We start from the raw sequence: 24,021 nt of genomic DNA on the forward strand, positions 1-24,021 counted from the left end.
AATACATTAAAAAAGCATTATTAGAGATAAAGTCACTACATAATAATTCAATTCACAAAGAAGAAAAAAAGAATTCTAAACAAGCATGCATCTAATAAAACAATCAAAATACATAAAGCACTATAAAAAAACCTGTCAGATATATTCTTACAATGTTGGATTTTAATATACCTTGCTCAGTTATTGATAAGTGAAGCATTCAAAATATTAGTCATGATAGAAAATATCTGAATAACATACTTAATAAGCTGAACTTAATAGATACACATAGAGCAAGACATTCTTCCCAGGCTCTCATGTAACATTTACGAAAACTGACCATGTGCTAGACAATTTAAGCTTCAATGAATGCTGAATATTAATGAATGCTGAATAATTGGTTTCACATAAAATCTAGTGTCTGACCACAATAAAATGGTTAGAAATCTGTAGTAAAAATAAAGATTAAACATTTATACATGTGAGTAAATTTTAAAATAATACATTCTAAATAAATTATGGGTCAAAAACAAAACCAGTCATGCCATAAACAAACTCAGGCTGACAGAAAAGCTATAGGTGTTCCAGTCTTGGAATATTGCCATGTAAACTTACTCTGATATTTGGAAACCACACCATAATAGTTCTGCAATGATGCATTTGAATTTTTAGGATTCATAAATAGAAATTTCTATTTAAGAGGACTCTTGCTGTTATCTAAGATGTGAGAAGGGAGGGCAGTGTTCTCTGTGCTGTTCAAATTAAAAGAGTTCCTATGTTCCCTTTTTCAAAGAGAGGGATGTGGGGTGGCAGGAACTATTCCTTTATTTAGTTGGGTATCTCAAATAAAAAGAACTTACATTTTCATTTTTTTCTATTTCTATGCTATATTTCCTTTCTGAATTTTATCATTTTGTTCAAGAATCAAAAGCCTTTTAAGTTTTTTAGGGATCGTCAAGCATCATTTTAGTCCAAATACTTCATTTACAGGTTGTTTTGCCCAAGATTGAATTGGCAGTTGGGGACAAATAGGGGACTAGAGTCCAGGTTTCAGGACTCTCAGGACAGTGCTCATTGGCTGGATAATGTTCCCTGGACACAGGAGTCAGGAATCCTGAAGGAAGGTTCCCTAATGTTCTAAAATTTGAACTGTTTGGGGTCACATCCCAAATATGTGTTTGGCTGCCTCCCCTGCTGATGAAAAACTATTAAACACCAAGAAAGCTCTTCCTCTCTCCCCTGCCCATTTCCTCCAAACTCAGTCTCTCATCCTCCAAATTCCTTTACTTACTTCTTCCTGTGCTTACCTTTCATTTATAAAAAAAATACGTTTTATCACATCTACTTATTTGCCCATCAATTATAGACTATGCTGTGTACCCTCTAATTATCTATCTCTATCTCATAAGGGTTCTAAAGAACAGAGCCATAGCTGCTTAATTTTATAAGGATAATATGTAAAATGTACTCACATTTTAAATATTATTTTAATTTTGAATCAATCCAATACCAACAGAAACGTTATAGGAATAGTATAAAGAACTCTTTTGTCCCTGAGTTTTTTGAGAACAAGTTGCTACCCCAATGTCCCCAACTCATACTTCGTGTATATTTTCTACGAATAAAAACACGTCTACATAACCACAAAACTGCCACCAAAGTCACCAATCAAATTGACATTGACAGATCTGACTCTCTTATCTTGTATATGGAAACATTCAGATTTCCCCCAGTTGTCCAATAACACTGCCTTATAACAAAGCATTCAAAATAATCATGAGTTTCATTTACTTGTCATGTCTCTTTAGTTTCCTTCAATGATCTGGATGCTAGAATGTCCCTCAATTTGCACTGCTCATCATACCTTTGGGATTTACCAGCTCTTACCCTCTGGTCATCCATCCTTTTATGTATTAGCCTAAAGGATGACTTCAGGAGTAGTGTCTTTCATTATCTTGAGGCATTATTAGAGAGCTCCACCTACGCCAGTTCAAGAAGGTTCTCACTTCTCTTGGGAAAGAACAAAGCCCTGATAGTAACAGGAGAAGGATCTTGCCACTTCCAGGTGCCTACTAGTGATTCTTGCATGCAATCTGTTCCTGTTGTACTGTAAAAAACAGGACTCCTCCTAGGGAAGGGAAGCAGCTTGTGAAGTGAGTTTCCAGAAGCTCAGAATACAATGCTTTGTCCCAAATATTTCCCTGTACCCTCACCATCACACTTTATAAATCCCACCAGTGAAGGGTACATTCATACAGCTGAAGAAATCACTTCTCAAAGCAGCTGTTAGCTTCCTAGGATAAGGGTCAGGGGCTGCAAAGCTGAGCACAGTGAAAAGACTGAAGCCTCGTCAGACACTCTAAGTGCTGGATGGGATTCTGCCGCCAACTTTCTGGGTGAGGGACTTTCACTTTTCAGAGCCTCAGTTACTTCATCTGCAATGTAGACTAAATGATTTCTAAGGATTCTTTCAGCTCTAAATGTTCAGATTCAATTATAAGTGAGAGCTCAGGAAGACATTCTTTGCTTATAGGTGATCAATAATTATTTGTTGACAAAATGAAGTAAAAAATGACTCAAAGGCCAGAAGAAAATAGACATTGTGAGTCACGAATTTCACTCTTTTTAAAAATAATATCTGAGTAAGCAAATTATTTTTAAGAGCTTTCAATCATGAGTAGTTGTTGCTCAGGGAGAGGGGAATATAGAAGAAAATATGTTTTTTAAGAGTATGTTAAGTACCAGGAAACTTTTGTTTTTATTTCATCTTTGTGGAATTCCCTCTTTTATTTTTTATATACTTTTTAAATTGATAAAAAAATTATATATAACAAAATTTCTTATTTTGAGTGTACAGCTCTAGGAGTTTTGACAAACTCATTCAGTCATCTAACTCACACCTCAACTGAGATACAGAGCAATTTCATCACACTCCAAAATTCCCTCACATCCTTTTGTAACCAAATCCTCCCTCCACCCCTTGGTGGTGACTGACCTGTTTCTGTTCCTTCAGTTTTGCTTTTTCCAGAATGTCATATGAAAGGAATCATTCAGAATGTAGCTTTTTAAGAACTGGTGACTTTCACTTAACACAGCATCTTTGAGATTCATCTAAACTGTTATGTGTATTATAATTTGTTCTTTTATTGCTGATGAGTGTTTCACTGTATGGATGTGCTGCAGTTGGTTTATCCATTCATATCTGGCCAATATTTGGGCTGTTCCCAGTTTTTGAAGATTGTGAATAAAGTTGCTATATGTATTCATATGTAGGTTTTTGTGTGGACGTATATTTTCACTTGACTTGGATAAATACCTAGGAGTGGAATTTCTGGATTGTATGGTAAGTGTATATTTAATTTTATAAGAAACCGCTTATTGCTTCTCAGCCTTTTGGCGAAGATCAAGTGTGAATAAACCACTCAACTGTTTCCATTTTGCATTCCCACCAGCAGTGTATGACAGTTCTAGTTGCTCCATATCCTTGCCAGACTTGGTATTTGAAAAAAAAAAAAAAAAAAAAAGCCGGGTGCAGTGGCTCACGCTTGTAATCCCAACACTTTGGGAGGCCCAGGCGGGCAGATCACGACGTCAGGAGATCAAGACCATCCTGGCCAATATGGTGAAACCTCGTCTCTACTAAAAATACAAAAATAAGCCGGGCATGGTGGCATGTGCCTCTGGTCCCAGCTACTCAGGAGGCTGAGGCAGGAGAATTGCTTGAACCCAGGAGGTGGAGGCTTCAGTGAGCTGAGATCGCACCACTGCACTCCAGCCTGGGTGACAGAGCAAGACTTCATCTCAAAAAAGAAAGAAAGAAAAAAAATTTATGCCAAGCACTTGATTATCTGTTTTTAATGTTTTATTTACACAATCATATGAGGTATGCAATATAACTCCTGTTTTACAGTTGAAGAAACTGAGGCACAGATGTTAAGTATCTTAACCACTAAATGGCATTACATGGGGGGTTCAGATTGATTCTCTTTCAGGCTTTGCTGCTAGCTAGCTGTGTGGTCTAGTCCCTCAACTCTCCAGGCCAGTCACTATCTTCCTTTATAAATGAAGACATTAACTTCTGGAACAATCTCTAAGCTGATTTTTAATATCTATTAATTCTCAACAAACTGGAGACATTGCTAATGGTTTAATGGATACACAGAAAGTCATTATCATCTAATATTCACTACTCAAGTCCCCAGATTTACAAGGATGTTTAGGGCATCAGAACTTAAACATATTTACTGATAAATGGTTGTATATAAAATTAGTCCACCCTGAAAACTGCCTCTTTGCTGAATGCTAGTTTCTATCTCGGTCCATCACACTAAGAGTTCTGTTACTGGTGAGTTGTGACAAGGTAAACACAAAGAGCAAATGCAAAGTAAACTGACTTCATTAAAATGGCATTACAAAACTTGCAGATGCAGGATTTCACATGGTGCGTGAATGTGTCCCCCAAGGTTCACGGGTTGGAAACTTAATCCCCATTGCAGCAGTGTTAAGAGGTGGGATCTTTAAGAAGTAATTTGGTCTTGAGGGCTCTGCCTTATGAATGATTAATGCTGGTACTATGGGAGTGGCTTAGTTATTGTAGGAGTGGGTTCCTGATAAAAGGATGATTTTTTCCCCCTCTTCCTTCTCTCTTTTCCCCTCTCTCTTGCTCTTCTGCTTTCTGCCATGGGATGATGTAACAAGATGGCCCTTACCAGATGCTGGCACCTTGATATTTGACTTCCCAGCCTCCAGAACTGTGAGAAACAAATTTCTTTTCTTTATAAATTACTCAGACTGTGGTGTTCTGTTACAGCAACGCAAAATGGACTACGTGATGAAAATCATGTTGGAATCTTGTGCTGTCATTGATAAGAAAGGATCTGAGCATTAGGTCAATTACCAAAAAACTGAAAAATCAGTAACAATGATGACAGACTCTTCAAATAGGATGATTTAAATTTTAGGAAATTGGAAGAAGACTTTGAGAAACTTAACAAGGTCCTCCAATATTTTCCCCAGAATGATCTTCTCTGATTTGACTATGCTTGTTCCTCCATTTCTCCCTGATCCCTAGACTTCTTCTGTCCTCTATCCACATTCTCTCCCAAGGTGGGTCATCTAGTTTCATGACTTTAAATCCTCCCTTAAACTGTTGGTTCTCAAATATGCACTTGTCACTTCTCTCCTAAACTCCAGGCTCATGTATTCAACTACCTACTTGATACTTCTGTGTGGATGTCTAGTAGGATGTCTAATAATCTTAGAATTATTGTGCCCAAATTCCTGCTCTTCTCTCTAAAATATCTTAATACTATTCAGTCTTCCCCATTTCTGTTTATGTTAGTTCCTGCTAAGATCAAAAACCTCTGAGTTATCTTTGATTCCTCTCTTTCTCTCACATTCCAGTAGTCCAGTTTCTTTCATAATCAGATCAATTAGTAAGCCAAATCAGTTCCACTTGTAAGATGTAACTAGGATCCCAACACTTCTCACCATTTCCACTACTACTCTGTCTCCCACCTGATTATTTCAGTAGCCTCTCGATTAGTGTCCTGTTTCCATCCTCACTACTCTACAGTCTGTTGTCAACTCAGCAGCCATGGTAAGCCCTACTTTCACTTCTCTGCTCAAAACTCTATTGGACTCTTCTTCTCAGACAGAGTGAAGGTCTTTCCAGTGGTGTATAATATCCAATCACATCTCTCCAGATTGCCTACCTTCCTCCCCTCACTTACTCCATTCCAGCTGCACTGGCTTCTTGCTCTTCTTTGAACACATTAGGCACATCCTGCTCCGGGACATTTGCACTTGATGTTCCCTCTGACTAGAATGCTCTTTCTCTGCATATCCATGTTTCTCTCCTCATCATCTTCAAATCTTTTCCCTCATGTCATCTTCTCAGAGAACATATTCTGACCACCCTTTTAAAACTGTAATCTTTACCAGTATTCTGTACTACATATTCACCAGCTCTGCTTTTGTATTTTCTTAGTACTTGCTACTTTCCACCATGATCTGCTTTTCCCTAATATTTTATGATTTATTAATCACCCATTAGAATATAAGGTCCATGAGAACACGAAAAATATTTTTTTGACTGATCCCACTGCCTACAACAGTGCTTGGTGCATAGTAAGTACTTAATAAATATTTGTTGGATGAATGAGTAGATGTCTTGAAAGTCAAATAGGAAGGAATATGGTGATGTCATACAATTTTATTAAAAAATGTATGTATCCCTAGTATTCTAAGAATAGCTAGGAATTTAATAGTAAATTAAATAGAATTTAATAGTAAAATTATAGCCTAATTTTATAAACTCTAAAATCACTTTTATGGTTTTTAGCTGCTGTTTTTCAAGATAAAACTCCAAACAAGTAGTTTTCAGTATTTCTTATGACATATTCATCATTATTGCAAATGAATTGGCTTTATGGGGCCTGCACAATCATCTTTAGATAAAAGATGACCTCTTATATTTCTGGGTGACTAGAAACAAGCCCTAATTTTTAAAAAGGAATTCTATGCAGAAGGGACAGTGTTTCTGCCTGTCTTCTTTCACACTTTGCACACCCAGGCCATCTGGAGTGAAACTGAAGTCTGCCCAGAGCTGCTGGAAGCCCCAGCTGCCCTGCTGCCCACGGAGCCCTCTGAGAAGAATGACTCCAGAGGCCCTCAGCTCCTTGGAGGAGGTAAGCAGCCAACACAGTGTTGTTCAACAGATGCCACCGTCTGCCATGTAAGTTAAATAAGGCAGACAGCAGCAGCTAAGGAGATTTTAGCCTCCTGTTCTAAGCAGTATTTTAGCTTAACAGCAGAAAACGTTTAACATGTTACCCCACTCCTAGAAAAACAAGCAATGTATGTTCAGGGAGAGGGAGAAAAAACACTTTCCACCTTTCTGATGGGTCATCAAGTTTAAAAGCTCTCTTATCCCTAACCCTTTAGAGAAACTAACAGAAAGTCTGTTTCCCTTTCTCTGGAGCTTATTTACCTTGGAAATTGTTTGTCTGCCCAGAAGTGCTACAATAATGGCTACATACGTATTTTTGTTTCCAGATTCATTAATGATGCCAGAAGTGTAAAATTAAAAGGAGAAGATTGTTTTTCAAGATTGCTCCTCCACTAGGCTTGGAGACCATGAAGGCAGAGGACCTTTCTGAGTTATCTTTGTACCCTGCACAGTCCCGGCACAAAATAGCACCTAAGTCATTCATTTGGCAAATTTTTTAAAACAATATTCCTGTCTTGACACATTCAGCAATGATCTATTTATTTATTTATATTATTTTTAGAGACAGAGTCTTGCTCTGTCACCCTGGCTGGAGTGCAGTGGTACGATCATAGCTTCAACCTCGACCTCCCAGGCTTAAGTGATCCTCCCACCTCAGCCAGTAGAATAGCTGGGACTACAGGAATGCACCACCACAACCCAGCTCATTTAAAAAAAATTTGTAGTGACAAGGGTGTCTTGCTATGTTTCCCAGGCTGGTCTCAAACTCCTAGCCTCAAGCAATCTTCTCGTGTTGGCCCCCCAAAGCACTAGAATTACAGGCGTGAGGCACCATGCCTGGCTATAAGCACATTTTAAATGAGCACTTAGTATGTGCCACGTGGGGCAGATGTAGCCACAAGCCTCTGACCTCACAGAACTCATATTAAACAACAAATAAGGTAATTTTAGATTTTTTTCAGTGCTACAAAATAAAAACAGGGAAATAAGATAGACAGTAAAGAACAGGACTGTTGAGAAGAAAGTCTGGAATCCCCAAGAAGGTGGGTGTCAGAAAAGATATTTCTAATGGATTTGGCACAGACCCCCACTTTTTTTTTTTTTTTTAAACCACCAGGCTCTGGAATTTGAACCACCATCTTCTGGACTGACTCAAATGCAGAGGAAGCCAGGCCTGCTGCTAACATTTGTAAGAGGCAGCAAGAGTATAAATGGAGACCCACATATGTATAAATAATTAGAGTGTGAATCAAGCTAACAAACTGTTTAATAAAATATGATCTACCCTCTTAGCTTGACAAATCAACTTTTCCAACACCTGGAAGAACAAGTTTGCACTCAGGATTCTCAGACTCCTCAGAGTTCTGCACTGGGATGTGGAAGGGCTGTTCAAGCCAGCCCTTGGGTCCCTGATCCCTGCCTCCCGGCCTGTGCCCGTCTCTTCTCAGCCTGGCTCCAACTCCCATGGAGAGGAAGTTCTTGTACACATATGATACTGTAGCCCCCATGTCTAATATTTACCCATACCTCCTGCAAACAGCCACTGTGTGACGACCTTTGGGCTTAGGGGTCTGCAAACTGACAATACAGACAAAGGGAACCAAGGCAGAGGCTCACAGACTCTAGAAATGGGCTTGGGGCCATTTGGGCAGAGACTTGTGGAATCCCAGGTAAGCAGGGCATCTTAGTTTGCTCGTGCTGCTTAAACAAAATACTACAGACTAGGTAATTTATAAATATGAGAAATTTATTTCTCAGAGTTCTGGAGGCTGGGAAGTCCAAGGTCAAGGTGCTAGGAGGTTTGCTGTCCAGTGAAAGCTGCTCCCTCTGCTTCCAAGATGGCACTTTTTTGCTGTGTCCTCTGGAGGGGAAGAAAGCTTAGATGGGCAAAAGGGGGCAATTATCTCTCTGAGGCCTCTTTTGTAAAAGTATTAATCCATTCCTTATGGCTCTGCCCTCATGACTTAATCACTTTCCCAAAATCACATCTCTTAATACTACCTCAATGATTAAGTTTCTACATGAATTTTGAAGGGGACACATTCAAGCCACAGCACAGGGCATGACCTAGTAGAGGAGATGCAAGCTCTGGGTGTGCAAGTCCCCTTTGTTCCATGGACTTCTTGCTTCACAGGAAGGGATGTGGCTGGAGGGTACCCCCCTACAGCACAGGGCCCAGAGCACCCCTCTTGTCTTGGGTTTAGGGATAATATAGGTGGTGGTTGTGAGGCTACTTTTGCTCATTAAGAAAAGCCTCTTTGAGGATGGGTGTGGTGGTTCACACCTGTAATCCTAGCACTTTGGGAGGCTGAGGTGGGTGGATCACGAGGTCAGGAGATCAAGACCATCCTGGCTAACATGGTGAAACCCCGTCTGTACTAAAAATACAAAAAAAAAAAAAAAAAATAGCCGGATGTGGTGGCGGGGCCTGTAGTCCCAGTTACTCGGGAGGCTGAGGCAGGAGAATGGCGTGAACCTGGGAGGAGGAGCTTGCAGTGAGCCAAGATCATGCCACTGCACTCCAGCCTGGGTGACAGAGTGAGACTCCGTCTCAAAAAAAAAAAAAAAAGAAAGAAAAGAAAAGAAAAGAAAAGCCTCTTTGAGAGGTGGGACTGAGAATGACATTTGAATGGAAACTTGAATGATAAAGATGAGCCAAGACTTGGGAGAAGGGCATTCCTAAGTGAGAGAAGAGGACATGCCCAGCTCTCATAAGCTCTAAGGAAGAGTCACCAACTGGGGTGGGTGGAGCCTAATTAAGAGGAGAAGAATGGTAAGAGATGACGTGAGATGATGGTCAGGCAGGAGCAGGGAGCCTGGAGGTCAGGTAAGGGGGATTGACTTTGCCATGGGTGCAATGGGAAGCCTCTGGAGGGTTGAAATGATTTGAGTTCTGTTACAGCACGATCACTCTGGGTGCTGTGTGAAATGGATGAATAGCAAGAAGCTGTAGCCAAGAGCAAATTAACAGAAGTACCACTCAGAATGTCTCAGTACCCATTACATAAGGATTCTCGTGATTAATTCTTCACTGAATTTTAGAGCCAAGAAAAATCCAGTTCTCCTACCGAGAGTTGTAGATTAGAGCTTCTGTTTCTAATCTACAAACAAATGTGTGCAATGTGTTTTCATGACAATTCCAACTTTATCGTAAGGTTGTCTACTAAGAAACCAGTAGGCAGGTTTCTCTTCTTGTCCAGACCACCTGAAAGCTCATAGCTGAGTATGCACTTATTTGCAGAATAAGCTGCTCATTTATCAATCTGGCATCCAATCACAACTTTTTACCTACCTACCTATATGTTTTCATAAGCTTTTCTCACACAGTATAAATTTTAAATAAATAACAATAGCAATTACTCATATAAGTAGTAACAACTTGAGACTGGTATCTGACTAGTGGTTCTTTCACCAGTGTGTACACTGGAAGTTTTGTTTGTTTTGTTTTTTGATGTTTGTACATTGTAATTGGAGGACAGGTAGTAAGAAGATTTTAAATTCACATTAGCTTTGCTACCACTAAATTATGGTGACTGAGTGTTTCTAATTTACAAACAAATGTATGCAATCTCTTTTTATGATTATCCCAACTTTATCATAAGGTTGTTATATTTTAAGACATATGAAAAGGTATGAAGTATAATACAGTGAATACCCATATATCTAACTCCCAGTTTAAGAAATAAAACATTAGCAAATACAGCTGAAGCTCCATGAATTCCCCTCCCAAACCATACTCCCTTCCCACCCGCTGAGGGAACCTCTATTCTGAGCCTGGTGTTTATCACCACCAAGAATTAAAAAAATACTTTTACTATATATATACAAGTATGTATCCCTTAGAAATGAGTAGTAGTACTGTTTTGTGTGTCTTTACACTTTAAGTAAATAGTATAAGTTTTTTCTTGTTTTTGCTCAAAACTGTTGATATTTATGTCCTTTGATTCTTTGGCTGATTGGCTTTCACTGTGAGTCATGCCATCATTATTTCTGTATTCATTCTCCTGCTGAAGTACATTTCAGGTTGTTTCTATTCCTCTCCTGATGCCCCTCCCCCAACACACATGCTTTTATTAATAAATCTGCTGGAACATTCTTGCATACATCTCCTTGGATGTGTTGTATCATAAACCACAAAATATACTGAGCTTTTCAGACACAAGTTCTACATTAAGTCATTATTTTCAGATTGATTTACCATTGCTCATATTCAATCCTTTAGAATGGCCTCAAGAGGATATTTTCTAACAATGGAGCACAATCCAGAGAGGGACAGAGTAATTTTAAAAATCAGAATTAGGGGGGCGGAGCAAGATGGCCGAATAGGAACAGCTCCAGTCTCCAACTCCCAGCGCGAGCGACACAGAAGACCGGTGATTTCTGCATTTTCAACTGAGGTACTGGGGTCATCTCACTAGGGAGTGCCGGACAATCGGTGCTGGTCAGCTGCTGCAGCCTGACCAGCGAGAGCTGAAGCAGGGTGAGGCATCGCCTCACCTGGAAGCGCAAGGGGGAAGGAAACCTGTTTTCCTAGCCAGGGGAACTGAGACACACAACACCTGGAAAATCGGGTAACTCCCACCCCAATACTGTGCTTTAAGGAAACAGGCACACCAGGAGAATATATCCCACACCTGGCCGGGAGGGTCCCACGCCCACGGAGCCTCCCTCAATGCTAACACAGCAGTCTGCGGAGATCTATCCGCAAGGCAGCAGCGAGGCTGGGGGAGGGGCGCCCGCCATTGCTGAGGCTTAAGTAGGTAAACAAAGCCGCTGGGAAGCTCGAACTGGGTGGAGCTCACAGCAGCTCAAGGAAGCCTGCCTGTCTCTGTAGACTCCACCTGTGGGGACAGCGCACAGCTGAAGTCCAATAGGGGAAGCAGCGGGGGCCGGTGCAGATGTGAAGGACTCTGTCTGACAGCTTTGGGGAGAGCCGCGGATCTCCCAACGCGGAGGTTGAGATCTGAGAACGGACAGACTGCCTGCTCAGGTGGGTCCCTGACCCCTGAGTAGCCTAGCTGGGAGACATCCCCCACTAGGGGCAGTCTGACACCCCACACCTCACAGGGTGGAGTCACCCCTGAGAGGAAACTTCCAAAGGAAGAATAAGACAGGTACACTCGCTGTTCAGCAATATTCTATCTTCGGCAACCTCTGCTGCTGATACCCAGGCAAACAGGGTCTGGAGTGGACCTCAAGCAATCTCCAACAGACCAACAGACAGTCCTTCTGACTGTCAGACGGAAAACTATCAAACAGGAAGGACACCTATACCAAAACCCCATCAGTACGTCACCATCATCAAAGACCAGAGACAGATAAAACCACAAAGATGGGGAAGAAGCAGGGCAGAAAAGCTGCAAATTCAAAAAAGAAGAGCGCATCTCCCCCTGCAAAGGAGCGCAGCCCATCGCCAGCAACGGATCAAAGCTGGTCAGAGAATGACTTTGACGAGATGAGAGAAGAAGGCTTCAGTCCATCAAACTTCTCAGAGCTAAAGGAGGAATTACGCACCCAGCGCAAAGAAACTAAAAATCTTGAAAAAAGAGTGGAAGAATTGACAGCTAGACTAATTAATGCAGAGAAGATCATAAACGAAATGACAGAGATGAAAACCATGACACGAGAAATACGTGACAAATGCACAAGCTTCAGTAACCGACTCGATCAACTGGAAGAAAGAGTATCAGCGATTGAGGATCAAATGAATGAAATGAAGCGAGAAGAGAAACCAAAAGAAAAAAGAAGAAAAAGAAATGAACAAAGCCTGCAAGAAGTATGGGATTATGTAAAAAGACCAAATCTACGTCTGATTGGGGTGCCTGAAAGTGAGGGGGAAAATGGAACCAAGTTGGAAAACACTCTTCAGGATATCATCCAGGAGAACTTCCCCAACCTAGTAGGGCAGGCCAACATTCAAATTCAGGAAATACAGAGAACGCCACAAAGATACTCCTCCAGAAGAGCAACTCCAAGACACATCATTGCCAGATTCACCAAAGTTGAAATGAAGGAAAAAATGTTAAGGGCAGCCAGAGAGAAAGGTCGGGTTACCCACAAAGGGAAGCCCATCAGACTAACAGCAGATCTCTCGGCAGAAACCCTACAAGCCAGAAGAGAGTGGGGGCCAATATTCAATGTTCTTAAAGAAAAGAATTTTAAACTCAGAATTTCATATCCAGCCAAACTAAGTTTCATCAGTGAAGGAGAAATAAAATCCTTTACAGATAAGCAAATGCTTAGAGATTTTGTCACCACCAGGCCTGCCTTACAAGAGACCCTAAAGGAAGCCCTAAACATGGAAAGGAACAACTGCTACCAGCCATTGCAAAAACATGCCAAAATGTAAAGACCATCTCGGCTAGGAAGAAACTGCATCAACTAATGAGCCAAATAACCAGTTAATATCATAATGACAGGATCAAGTTCACACATAACCATATTAACCTTAAATGTAAATGGACTAAATGCTCCAATTAAAAGACACAGACTGGCAAACTGGATCAAGAGTCAAGACCCATCAGTCTGCTGTATTCAGGAGACCCATCTCACATGCAGAGACATACATAGGCTCAAAATAAAGGGATGGAGGAAGATCTACCAAGCAAATGGAGAACAAAAAAAAGCAGGGGTTGCAATCCTAGTCTCTGATAAAACAGACTTTAAACCATCAAAGATCAAAAGAGACAAAGAAGGCCATTACATAATGGTAAAGGGATCAATTCAACAGGAAGAACTAAGTCTCCTAAATATATATGCACCCAATACAGGAGCACCCAGATTCATAAAGCAAGTCCTTAGAGACCTACAAAGAGACTTAGACTCCCATACAATAATAATGGGAGACTTCAACACTCCACTGTCAACATTAGACAGATCAACGAGACAGAAACTTAACAAGGATATCCAGGAATTGAACTCATCTCTGCACCAAGCGGACCTAATAGACATCTATAAAACTCTCCACCCCAAATCAACAGAATATACATTCTTCTCAGCACCACATCGCACTTATTCCAAAATTGACCACATAATTGGAAGTAAAGCACTCCTCAGCAAATGTACAAGAACAGAAATTATAACAAACTGTCTCTCAGACCACAGTGCAATCAAACTAGAACTCAGGACTAAGAAACTCAATCAAAACCGCTCAACTACATGGAAACTCAACAACCTGCTCCTGAATGACTACTGGGTACATAACGAAATGAAAGCAGAAATAAAGATGTTCTTTGAAACCAATGAGAACAAAGATACAACATACCAGAATCTCTGGGACACATTTAAAGCAGTGTGTAGAGGGAAATTTATAGCACAAAATGCCCACAAGAGAAAGCAGGAAAGATCTAAAATTGACACTCTAACATCACAATTAAAAGAACTAGAGAGGCAAGAGCAAACACATTCAAAAGCTAGCAGAAGGCAAGAAATGACTAAGATCAGAGCAGAACTGAAGGAGACAGAGACACAAAAAACACTCCAAAAAATCAATGAAGCCAGGAGTTGGTTTTTTGAAAAGATCAACAAAATTGACAGACCGCTAGCAAGACTAATAAAGAAGAAAAGAGAGAGGAATCAAATAGATGCAATAAAAAATGATAAAGGGGATATCACCACTGATCCCACAGAAATACAAACAACCATCAGAGAATACTATAAACACCTCTACGCAAATCAACTAGAAAATCTAGAAGAAATGGATAATTTCCTGGACACTTACACTCTCCCAAGACTAAACCAGGAAGAAGTTGAATCCCTGAATAGACCAATAGCAGGCTCTGAAATTGAGGCAACAATTAATAGCCTACCCACCAAAAAAAGTCCAGGACCAGATGGATTCACAGCTGAATTCTACCAGAGGTACTAGGAGGAGCAGGTACCATTCCTTCTGAAACTATTCCAATCAATAGAAAAAGAGGGAATCCTCCCTAACTCATTTGATGAGGCCAACATCATCCTGATACCAAAGCCTGGCAGAGACACAACAAAAAAAGAGAATTTTAGACCAATATCCCTGATGAACATCGATGCAAAAATTCTCAATGAAATACTGGCAAACCAGATTCAGCAGCACATCAAAAAGCTTATCCACCATGATCAAGTGGGCTTCATCCCTGGGATGCAAGGCTGGTTCAACATTCGCAAATCAATAAACGTAATCCAGCATATAAACAGAACCAAAGACAAGAACCACATGATTATCTCAATAGATGCAGAAAAGGCTTTTGACAAAATTCAACAGCCCTTCATGCTAAAAACGCTCAATAAATTCGGTATTGATGGAACGTACCTCAAAATAATAAGAGCTATTTATGACAAACCCACAGGTAATACCATACTGAATGGGCAAAAACTGGAAAAATTCCCTTTGAAAACTGGCACAACACAGGGATGCCCTCTCTCACCACTCCTATTCAACATAGTGTTGGAAGTTCTGGCTAGGGCAATCAGGCAAGAGAAAGAAATCAAGGGTATCCAGTTAGGAAAAGAAGAAGTCAAATTGTCCCTGTTTGCAGATGACATGATGGTATATTTAGAAAACCCCATTGTCTCAGCCCAAAATCTCCTTAAGCTGATAAGCAACTTCAGCAAAGTCTCAGGATACAAAATTAATGTGCAAAAATCACAAGCATTCTTATACACCAGTAACAGACAAGCAGAGAGCCAAATCAGGAATGAACTTCCATTCACAATTGCTTCAAAGAGAATAAAATACCTAGGAATCCAACTTACAAGGGATGTCAAGGACCTCTTCAAGGAGAACTACAAACCACTGCTCAGTGAAATCAAAGAGGACACAAACAAATGGAAGAACATACCATGCTCATGGATAGGAAGAATCAATATCATGAAAATGGCCATACTGCCCAAGGTTATTTATAGATTCAATGCCATCCCCATCAAGCTACCAATGACTTTCTTCACAGAATTGGAAAAAACTGCTTTAAAGTTCATATGGAACCAAAAAAGAGCCCGCATTGCCAAGACAATCCTAAGTCAAAAGGACAAAGCTGGAGGCGTCACGCTACCTGACTTCAAACTATACTACAAGGCTACAGTAACCGAAACAGCATGGTACTGGTACCACAACAGAGATATAGACCAATGGAACAGAGCAGAGTCCTCAGAAATAATACCACACATCTACAGCCATCTGATCTTTGACAAACCTGAGAGAAACAAGAAATGGGGAAAGGAGTCCCTATTCAATAAATGGTGCTGGGAAAATTGGCTAGCCATAAGTAGAAAGCTGAAACTGGATCCTTTCCTTACCCCTTATATGAAGATTAATTCAAGATGGATTAGAGACTTAAATGTTAGACCTAATACCATAAAAACCCTAGAAGAAAATCTAGGTAGTACCATTCAGGACATAGGCATGGGCAAGGACTTCATGTCTAAAACGCCAAAAGCAATGGCAGCAAAAGCCAAAATTGACAAATGGGATCTAATTAAACTAAAGAGCTTCTGCACAGCAAAAGAAACTACCATCAGAGTGAACAGGCAACCTACAGAATGGGAGAAAATTTTTGCAATCTACTCATCTGACAAAGGGCTAATATCCAGAATCTACAAAGAACTCACACAAATATACAAGAAAAAAACAAACAACCCCATCAAAAAGTGGGCAAAGGATATGAACAGACATTTCTCAAAAGAAGACATTCATACAGCCAACAGACACATGAATGCTCATCATCACTGGCCATCAGAGAAATGCAAATCAAAACCACAATGAGATGCCATCTCACACCAGTTAGAATGGCAATCATTAAGAAGTCAGGAAAAACAGGTGTTGGAGAGGATGTGGAGAAATAGGAACACTTTTACACTGTTGGTGGGACTGTAAACTAGTTCAACCATTATGGAAAACAGTATGGCAATTCCTCAAGGATCTAGAACTAGATGTACCATATGACACAGCCATCCCACTACTGGGTATATACCCAAAGGATTATAAATTACTCTACTACAAAGACACGTGCACACGTATGTTTATTGCGGCACTATTCACAATAGCAAAGACTTGGAATCAACCCAAATGTCCATCTGTGACAGACTGGATTAAGAAAATGTGGCACATATACACCATGGAATACTATGCAGCCATAAAAAAGGATGAGTTTGCGTCCTTTGTAGGGACATGGATGCAGCTGGAAACCATCATTCTTAGCAAACTATCACAAGAACAGAAAACCAAACACCGCATGTTCTCACTCATAGGTGGGAACTGAACAATGAGATCACTTGGACTCGGGAGGGGAACATCACACACTGGGGCCTATCATGGGGAGGGGGGAGGAGGGAGGGATTGCATTGGGGAGTTATACATGATATAAATGATGAATTGATGGGTGCTGACGAGTTGATGGGTGCAGCACACCAACATGGCATAAGTATACATATGTAACAAACCTGCATGTTATGCCCATGTACCCTAGAACTTAAAGTATAATAAAAAAACAAATAAATAAAAATAAAAAATAAAAATCAGAATTATAAAAAAAAAAAATCAGAATTATAGAATTTAAAAAAAATCCCTGTAAGGTACCAAGGAGCTCACCTAATGGAACACCTTCATTTTATGGACCAGAAAACCAATGCTCAGAGGGGGAAGGAGTTGCCCAGTAGTGAGCACTGGGCTACCGGGGGCAGCAGATATCTTCATTGAGCCTCCACTGTGATGGACATGTGTACAAACCTTACAAATAAACCCTTTGCTTTCCCTTCTGTTCTCCAAGGCTCACTAAACAATGTGCTATGAAACATAGCCCACTTGATGAAGTCCCTCCTGAATGAATTACAATTGTGCTTCCTTTATCAATTCAAGCCACATTTCTTTTTTCATTTTTGAAGAGTCAATTTCACCTCAGCTTTACTGGAGTAGAAGCAAAGATCAGAAGATAAAATAGATTTCTTTACCAAGCATAACTAGTATAACTAGATTTACAAAGGACAAATTTTAAAAAATCACAAAGGAGAAAATAGAGCATAAAGTTGGAAGAATTTCTCAGAGCAAGGATGAGTTCCCATGACTGGGAAACTATTCAGTTTCCTTAGTTAAGAGTGAATTTTAAAATCTGCATTTCATTTGGTGAGTTTCAACAAGGACTCTTTCCTTGACCAAAGCTTAATCTTGTTCCTCTGAGGCCTCTTCTTGACTATGCCTGGTCCTGGCCTGCAGAGCCCAGAGCAGCAAGAATTCCCAAACCCTTGATACATAACCAAATCCTCTTAGTAATTTCCCATCCACTGACCCCTTCGCTATGCCCATTGACCATAAATCCCCAGCTGTCCCTGCTGCATCCAGAGTCAAGATTAATCTCTCCCCTGCTGCAATAGTCTTGAATAAAGCCTTTCTTGCCTGTTTAATTATGTTTCATGCTTTTTTCTTCAACAGATTCACCTCCCAATACTAAACTGTCACTGAGTCCTTCATCCGAAACTGCCTATAATTAGGATGGCCATGTGTATCCCTTTACTGAGACAGTCCCAGTGCCTGCCTGACACAGGAGCACAATTACCAGTGGCTGCCCAATCTACTCTCAAAATGCCTTGGTTTGCAAAATAAATTGTCTTCACACACATGAGGTGTGAAATTTACTGGCTAGAGACACTCATTAAGAAGAGGACTTTAAAAATGGTGCTACAGCAATATACACAGAACAAAAGCGAGCAAATTCATGAAACTAGAACACTCCCTTTTTCACAGTGCCTCCAGAGGCATAGTTACGTTTGATTTGTATCATATTCTACCCAAGTTAAGTGTTTCACCATAAGTAAAAATTGATGATTTTCACGAATTTCTCATTCAAACATATTCATACAATGCCTTTATTATGCCTCTCCTTTGGAAACTACAAATGGGTTTATTATAGAACACCAGCCAGAAATGTGACATGCATTCCAGAAAGAGAGGAAGACAGGGGAAGGAGACAGGTAGAGAGGATATAGAAAGAGATCAGGAAGGCCAATGTGGTACAGGCTTCAGGAAAAACAGCTGAGGTTGGGGAATCAATACCTCCTTTTCCAGAAATTGCATTAAAGGACTGAAATGAATTTGCAAAACAATAATTGAGGCTGACACCTGCTCTTGACAGAAGGGATGAATCAAGACTGAGCTGTGCTTTAGCACCCGCTGTGGGGAGAAAAGAACAAGAGGGGAACTGCTAAAGCTTTTCACCTAGAAATGCTGAGTTTTTTAATTGCTTTCTGAAGCCAAAAGAGAAAATTACTCTTTAAGGTGGGGTTTGCTGAGTGATTTTTGAACAATGGTTTGTTTGTTTGTCCTAGCTACTTCCATGTATTTGAAAACATTTGCAAGAGGCCCTAATTCTGCAGAGCTTTCTTAGGTCTGATGGAATGAGATGAGAATAACAAGTGCACACTCAGTGGGTAGGATCTCAGGCATGGGCTTTCAGACATAAGATGTGATGCAGGGAAGAGGGGAACAAGTTAGATCAGATAATCTCCCAAGTTTTCTCTAACTGGAAAGTCTAAGGTTCTGCCATTCAGTGGACTCTCTACATGGGTTTGCTAATCCCATTTTACAGAAGGAAACATTCAAACAGGGAGAGAGCAAGGACACTGAAGGAGAGCGGGGGCCTCTTCATCAGTGCTCAGTATGTGACCCACGGGGTCAGACTGACAATTTAGAAAAGAGGAGCCAAGGCCACCACAAGGATGCTCCACTGAAGCCTCAAGGAAATGTGATCCCACCAATGGCATCACATCACATGTGAGCTGCTTAGACATGCAGAATCTCTCACCCCTCCTCAGACCTACTAATCACAATCTGCATTTCACGAGAACCCGAGTTCTTCATATACACATTAGAGTTTGAGAAATACGAGCTCTGGTTTGCATTTCTCAGATGATTAGTGATGTTGAGCAGTGATTACACTTAAATTAGCAAGACTCTAGAAAGTAGTTACAACTATGAACTAGCTTTTCAAAAAATATAATTTCAACTTTTAGATTCGAGCGGATGCATATATGTGCACGTTTGTTACATGGGTATATTGTATATTGTGTGATGCTGAGGTTTGGGATATGAATGACCCCCTCACCCAGATAGCAAGCATAGTACTCAACAGTTTTTAACCCTTTCCCCTTCTCTCCCTCCCTCCTCTAGTAGTCTTCGGTGTCTATAAGTGACAACATGTGGTATTTGGTTTTCTGTTCCTACAATAATTTGCTTAGAATAATTGTCTCCAGCTGCATCCATGTTGATGCCAAGGACATGACTGCATTCTTTTTTATGGCTGCAGCATATTCCATGGTGTAGATGTACCTCATTTTCTTTATCCAGTCCACCACTGATGGGCACCTAGGTTGATCCCATGTCTTTGCTATTGTGAATAGTGCTGCGATGAACATACATGTGCATGTGTCTTTTTGGTTGAAAACCTTGTTTTCTTTTAGATATATACCCAGCAGTGGGATTGCTAGGTCAAATGGTATTCCTTTTTTAAATTCTTTAAGAAATCTCCAAGCTGCTTTCCACAGTGGCTGAACTAATTTACATTCCTACCAACAGTGTATAAACCCTCCCTTTTCTCTGCAGCCTCACTGGAATCTGTTGTTTCTTGGCTTTTTGATAATAGCCATTCTGACTGATGTGAGATGGTATCTCATTGCGGCTTTGATTTCCATTTCTCTGATATTTAGTGATGTTGAGCATGTTTTCATGTTTCTTGGCCACTTGTATGTCTTCTTTTCAGAGGTGTCCATGTCTTGCCCATTTTTTAATGGTATTATTTGGGTTTTTGCTTGTTTAATTATTTAAGTTCCTTAAAGATTCTGGATACTAGACCTTTGTTACATAGTTTGCAAATATTTTCTCCCATTCTGTAGGTTGTTTGTTTACTCTGTTGATAGTTTCTTTTGCTGTGCAGAAGCTTTTTCATTTAATTAGGTTCCACTTGTCAATTCTTGCTTGTGTTGGAATTGCTTTTGAGAACTTATTCATATATTATTTCCCAAGGCTGATGTCCAGAATGGTGTTTTCTAAGTTTTCTTCTAGAATTCTTACAGTTTGAGGTCTTACATTTAAATCTTTAATCCATCTTTAGTTCATTTTTTTTTTTTTTTTTTTTTTTTTTTGAGACGGAGTCTCGCTCTGTCGCCCAGGCTGGAGTGCCGTGGCCGGATCTCAGCTCACTGCAAGCTCCGCCTCCGGGGTTCACGCCATTCTCATGCCTCAGCCTCCCGAGTAGCTGGGACTACAGGCGCCTGCCACCTCGCCCGGCTAGTTTTTTGTAGTTTTTAGTAGAGACGGGGTTTCACCGTGTTCGCCAGGATGGTCTGGATTTCCTGACCTCGTGATCCGCCCATCTCGGCCTCCCAAAGTGCTGGGATTACAGGCGTGAGCCACCGCGCCCGGCCTAGTTAATTTTTATATATGGTAAAAGGTAGGGATCCTGTTTTATTCTTCTGCATATGGCTAGCCAGCTATCCCAGCACCACTTATTGAATAGGGAGTCCTTTCCCCATTGCTTATTTTTGGAAGACTTTGTCAAAGAATAGATGGCTGTAGGTATGAGGCTTATTTCTGGGTTGTCTATTCTGTTCCATCGGTCTATGTGTTTGTTTTTGTACCAGTGTCATGCTGTTCTGGTTACTGTAGCCTTATAGTACAGTTTGAAGCTGGGTAATGTGATGCTTCCGGCTTTGTTCTTTTTGCTTAGGATTGCTTTGGCTATTTGGCCTCTTGTTTAGTTCCATGTGAATTTTATAATAGGTTTTTTCCTAATTCTGTGAAAAAATTATGTTGGTCATTTGATAGGAATAGCATTGAATCTGTAGATTGCTTTGGGTAGTATTGCCATTTTAACAATATCGATTCTCCAAATTCATGAATATGGAATGTTTTTGTATTTGTTTGTGTCATCTATGATTTCTTAGCAGTGTTTTGTAGTTCTCCTTGTAGAGATATTTCACCTCCTCTGTTAGATATATTCCCAGGTATTTTATTTTTTGTCTGGCTATTGTAAATGGGATTGCCTTATGAACTAGGATTGACATAGAATCCTGACATTCTTATAGGATCAGGGCAGCTTTCTAAGCTGGGAGGCATTGTTTCCCACACAGCATCCTCTACTGAAATACTAAGCTTCCTTTTTTACAATATGAGTTTAAATCTGGTAAAGGTACTGTAGAAGGAGTCACCATCAATTTCAGGCTACAGCTGTCTTTCCTTCTCTCTATGTCTCTCCCTCTTCTTCCCCATTTCTGGAGGACAGATTTGCATTGATAATTTTGATTTCTAACACATTGTTAGTATTAATCAGTCTACTGTTCTATGTCTTAAGAGGAGAGCACCAGCCTTGCATGAGATGGGGATTATGAATCTGTTTGGTAGTTTGCTGGATCTCCTTGTCCACATTTACTCCTGACTTCTAATTCTGCACTGGCTAGAATTCTCTTTGCTTAACTAAGCAGGAAACCATTTTCTCTTTAATTTGGGTACTACTACATTCTAATTTTATTTTACTGATGATCTGACTAGAAAACAATTAAGCATAAAGCTGTGTTAAGAATTTAATTTTTCTTTGATTTTCTTTGTATCTGGGGAAAGTACTATAGAAATTATTTGGTGTAAAATAGTTGTGATAAGGTCTAACATATGGGCAATCCTGGGGAAGAAACGAAAAGAATTAAATCACAGGTTTCATGTTGAGTTATATGGAATTGCCATTTTTACAGGTTAAAAGCAAGTCAAATATGGGCAATTTCATATAGTTCAGACGAATTAGAATATTTTAGTTTAGAATTTCTTGACTTAAGAAATATTGAGAAAATAGAAAGTACTATTTGTGGAGGCTGGGTTGTTTATTTTACTTGGAGACTTGTTTTTATGAAATAAAAAAATGTTTTCAGAGGCTAGATAATCATCTTTGTATTCTAAGCCACCATAAAGAATAGTGCGTTAGAAAGCAAGGTTCAGTTATAGATTCAGGATGAACGTATGTGGCCTCGAAGGAGATTTATTTTTTGCATGTGCGAAAGAAAGATATAAATGGTGCTAGACTTTGACACCAAAAACTAGGGAAAGTTTCTTTTCTACTTCCTTGCCACAGTCAGGTAAACTCTGATAGAAGTAAGAAGAGAAGATATTTCCCCTACAGAATCAACAACACATTACCACCACTCTAGTTGGAAGGTGGGAGAATATTTGAATATTTCAAAGCAAAGTAGTCCCTTTTTGGTTAATTGTTACAATTATACTACAAGCATGCTGAGTTTCCATGGCACTCTGGGCATAATTCTATGACAGCCTGAACTGCGTCACAGTGTAATTGTGTGTTTAAATGTCTGTTTTCCCCATATTTGCTCGATATCACACTTTGAGTAGTAAAGTAGGAATCATGCGTATTTGTAATGATGTGCCTAGTGAGTGCCAAGGGAGCTTAGCACACAGCAGGCATTGATAATTATTTTCTTTCAAATGTAAAAGTTTGTTAAATAAATGATGACTTTTAATAATAAGTCACATTAGAAAAAATTGAAGTATTATATTAAAAATCTTTTTGGAGTATGGAAATCAATTTGGCAATAAGTAAGAATCCTATGAACTAGTGATTATAATAAAAGGTCACATCTATGAATTAGTAATTACAAGATATTTATCTTAGTCTGAAATTTGAAAATAGCATTAGGTAAAAAAAAGTTTATGTCAACATTATATATGAGTTATAAAACTAAAAACAACCAAAAACCCAAGAATACAATATTATATTATAGAGAAATTAATGATGTTTTTGGAATATTTAATAACATTGGAAAAATGCTCAAGAAAGGTGGGTCAAAAATAAAAAATGATATTAATGTCCTGCTTACATAGGTTCACTTAGCATTACATCACAGGAATGTCCTAAGTTATTCAAATTTCTACCAAAATAGTTTTTGTAATGGCTATAGAATATTCCATTGGATGTAAATATTATAAATTATCCTTTTATAAATATATATATATATATATAAACATGTACACACACGTACTAAACAATGACATATGGATGAGATCATATTATGCCTATTGTTCTGCATCTTTCTTTTCTTGGTTAACAATATACTCTAGAGAGCTCACCACAGAAGCATTTGCAGATCTTTCTCACTTCTTTTTAATGCCAGGATAGTATGCCTTTGCAGGGATATATGTTGATTTTCCAAAACAACTCTTATTGATACTTTCAGGCTATTTATAGCTTTTTGTTATTAAAAAATCCTGTAAGTATATACCTTTGATATATGTTTTGTGCATTTATACAAGTATTTACATAGCATAAATTCTGAAATTTGCTGAATTA

The 24,021-nt window shown here is 39.5% G+C and overlaps 1 protein-coding gene and 1 long non-coding RNA gene across 5 annotated transcripts in view; one reads left to right on the forward strand and one right to left on the reverse strand.

The window, feature by feature from the left end:
• LOC117084195 overlaps positions 1 to 19,870 on the forward strand; it is a 46,170-nt gene extending 26,300 nt beyond the window's left edge. The window contains exons 2-5 of one of the 3 annotated variants that reach the window (XR_004437340.1): positions 4,678 to 4,732; positions 6,554 to 6,668; positions 7,827 to 8,379; positions 18,111 to 19,870. This is a non-coding gene — a long non-coding RNA (uncharacterized LOC117084195). Of the gene's footprint in view, positions 1 to 4,677; positions 4,733 to 6,553; positions 6,669 to 7,826; positions 9,077 to 18,110 lie in introns of those variants that run through there. The other 2 variants (XR_004437339.1, XR_004437341.1) reach the window with 2 other exon arrangements.
• The window catches only part of NEK11 (NIMA related kinase 11), a 331,953-nt gene that overhangs the window by 15,203 nt on the left and 292,729 nt on the right, over positions 1 to 24,021 (reverse strand). The window lies entirely within an intron of this gene.

Source organism: Trachypithecus francoisi, unplaced genomic scaffold (genome assembly GCF_009764315.1).
Source record: "Trachypithecus francoisi isolate TF-2019V2 unplaced genomic scaffold, Tfra_2.0 Lachesis_group0, whole genome shotgun sequence".
In the NCBI taxonomy this organism is placed as follows: Eukaryota; Metazoa; Chordata; class Mammalia; order Primates; family Cercopithecidae; genus Trachypithecus; species Trachypithecus francoisi.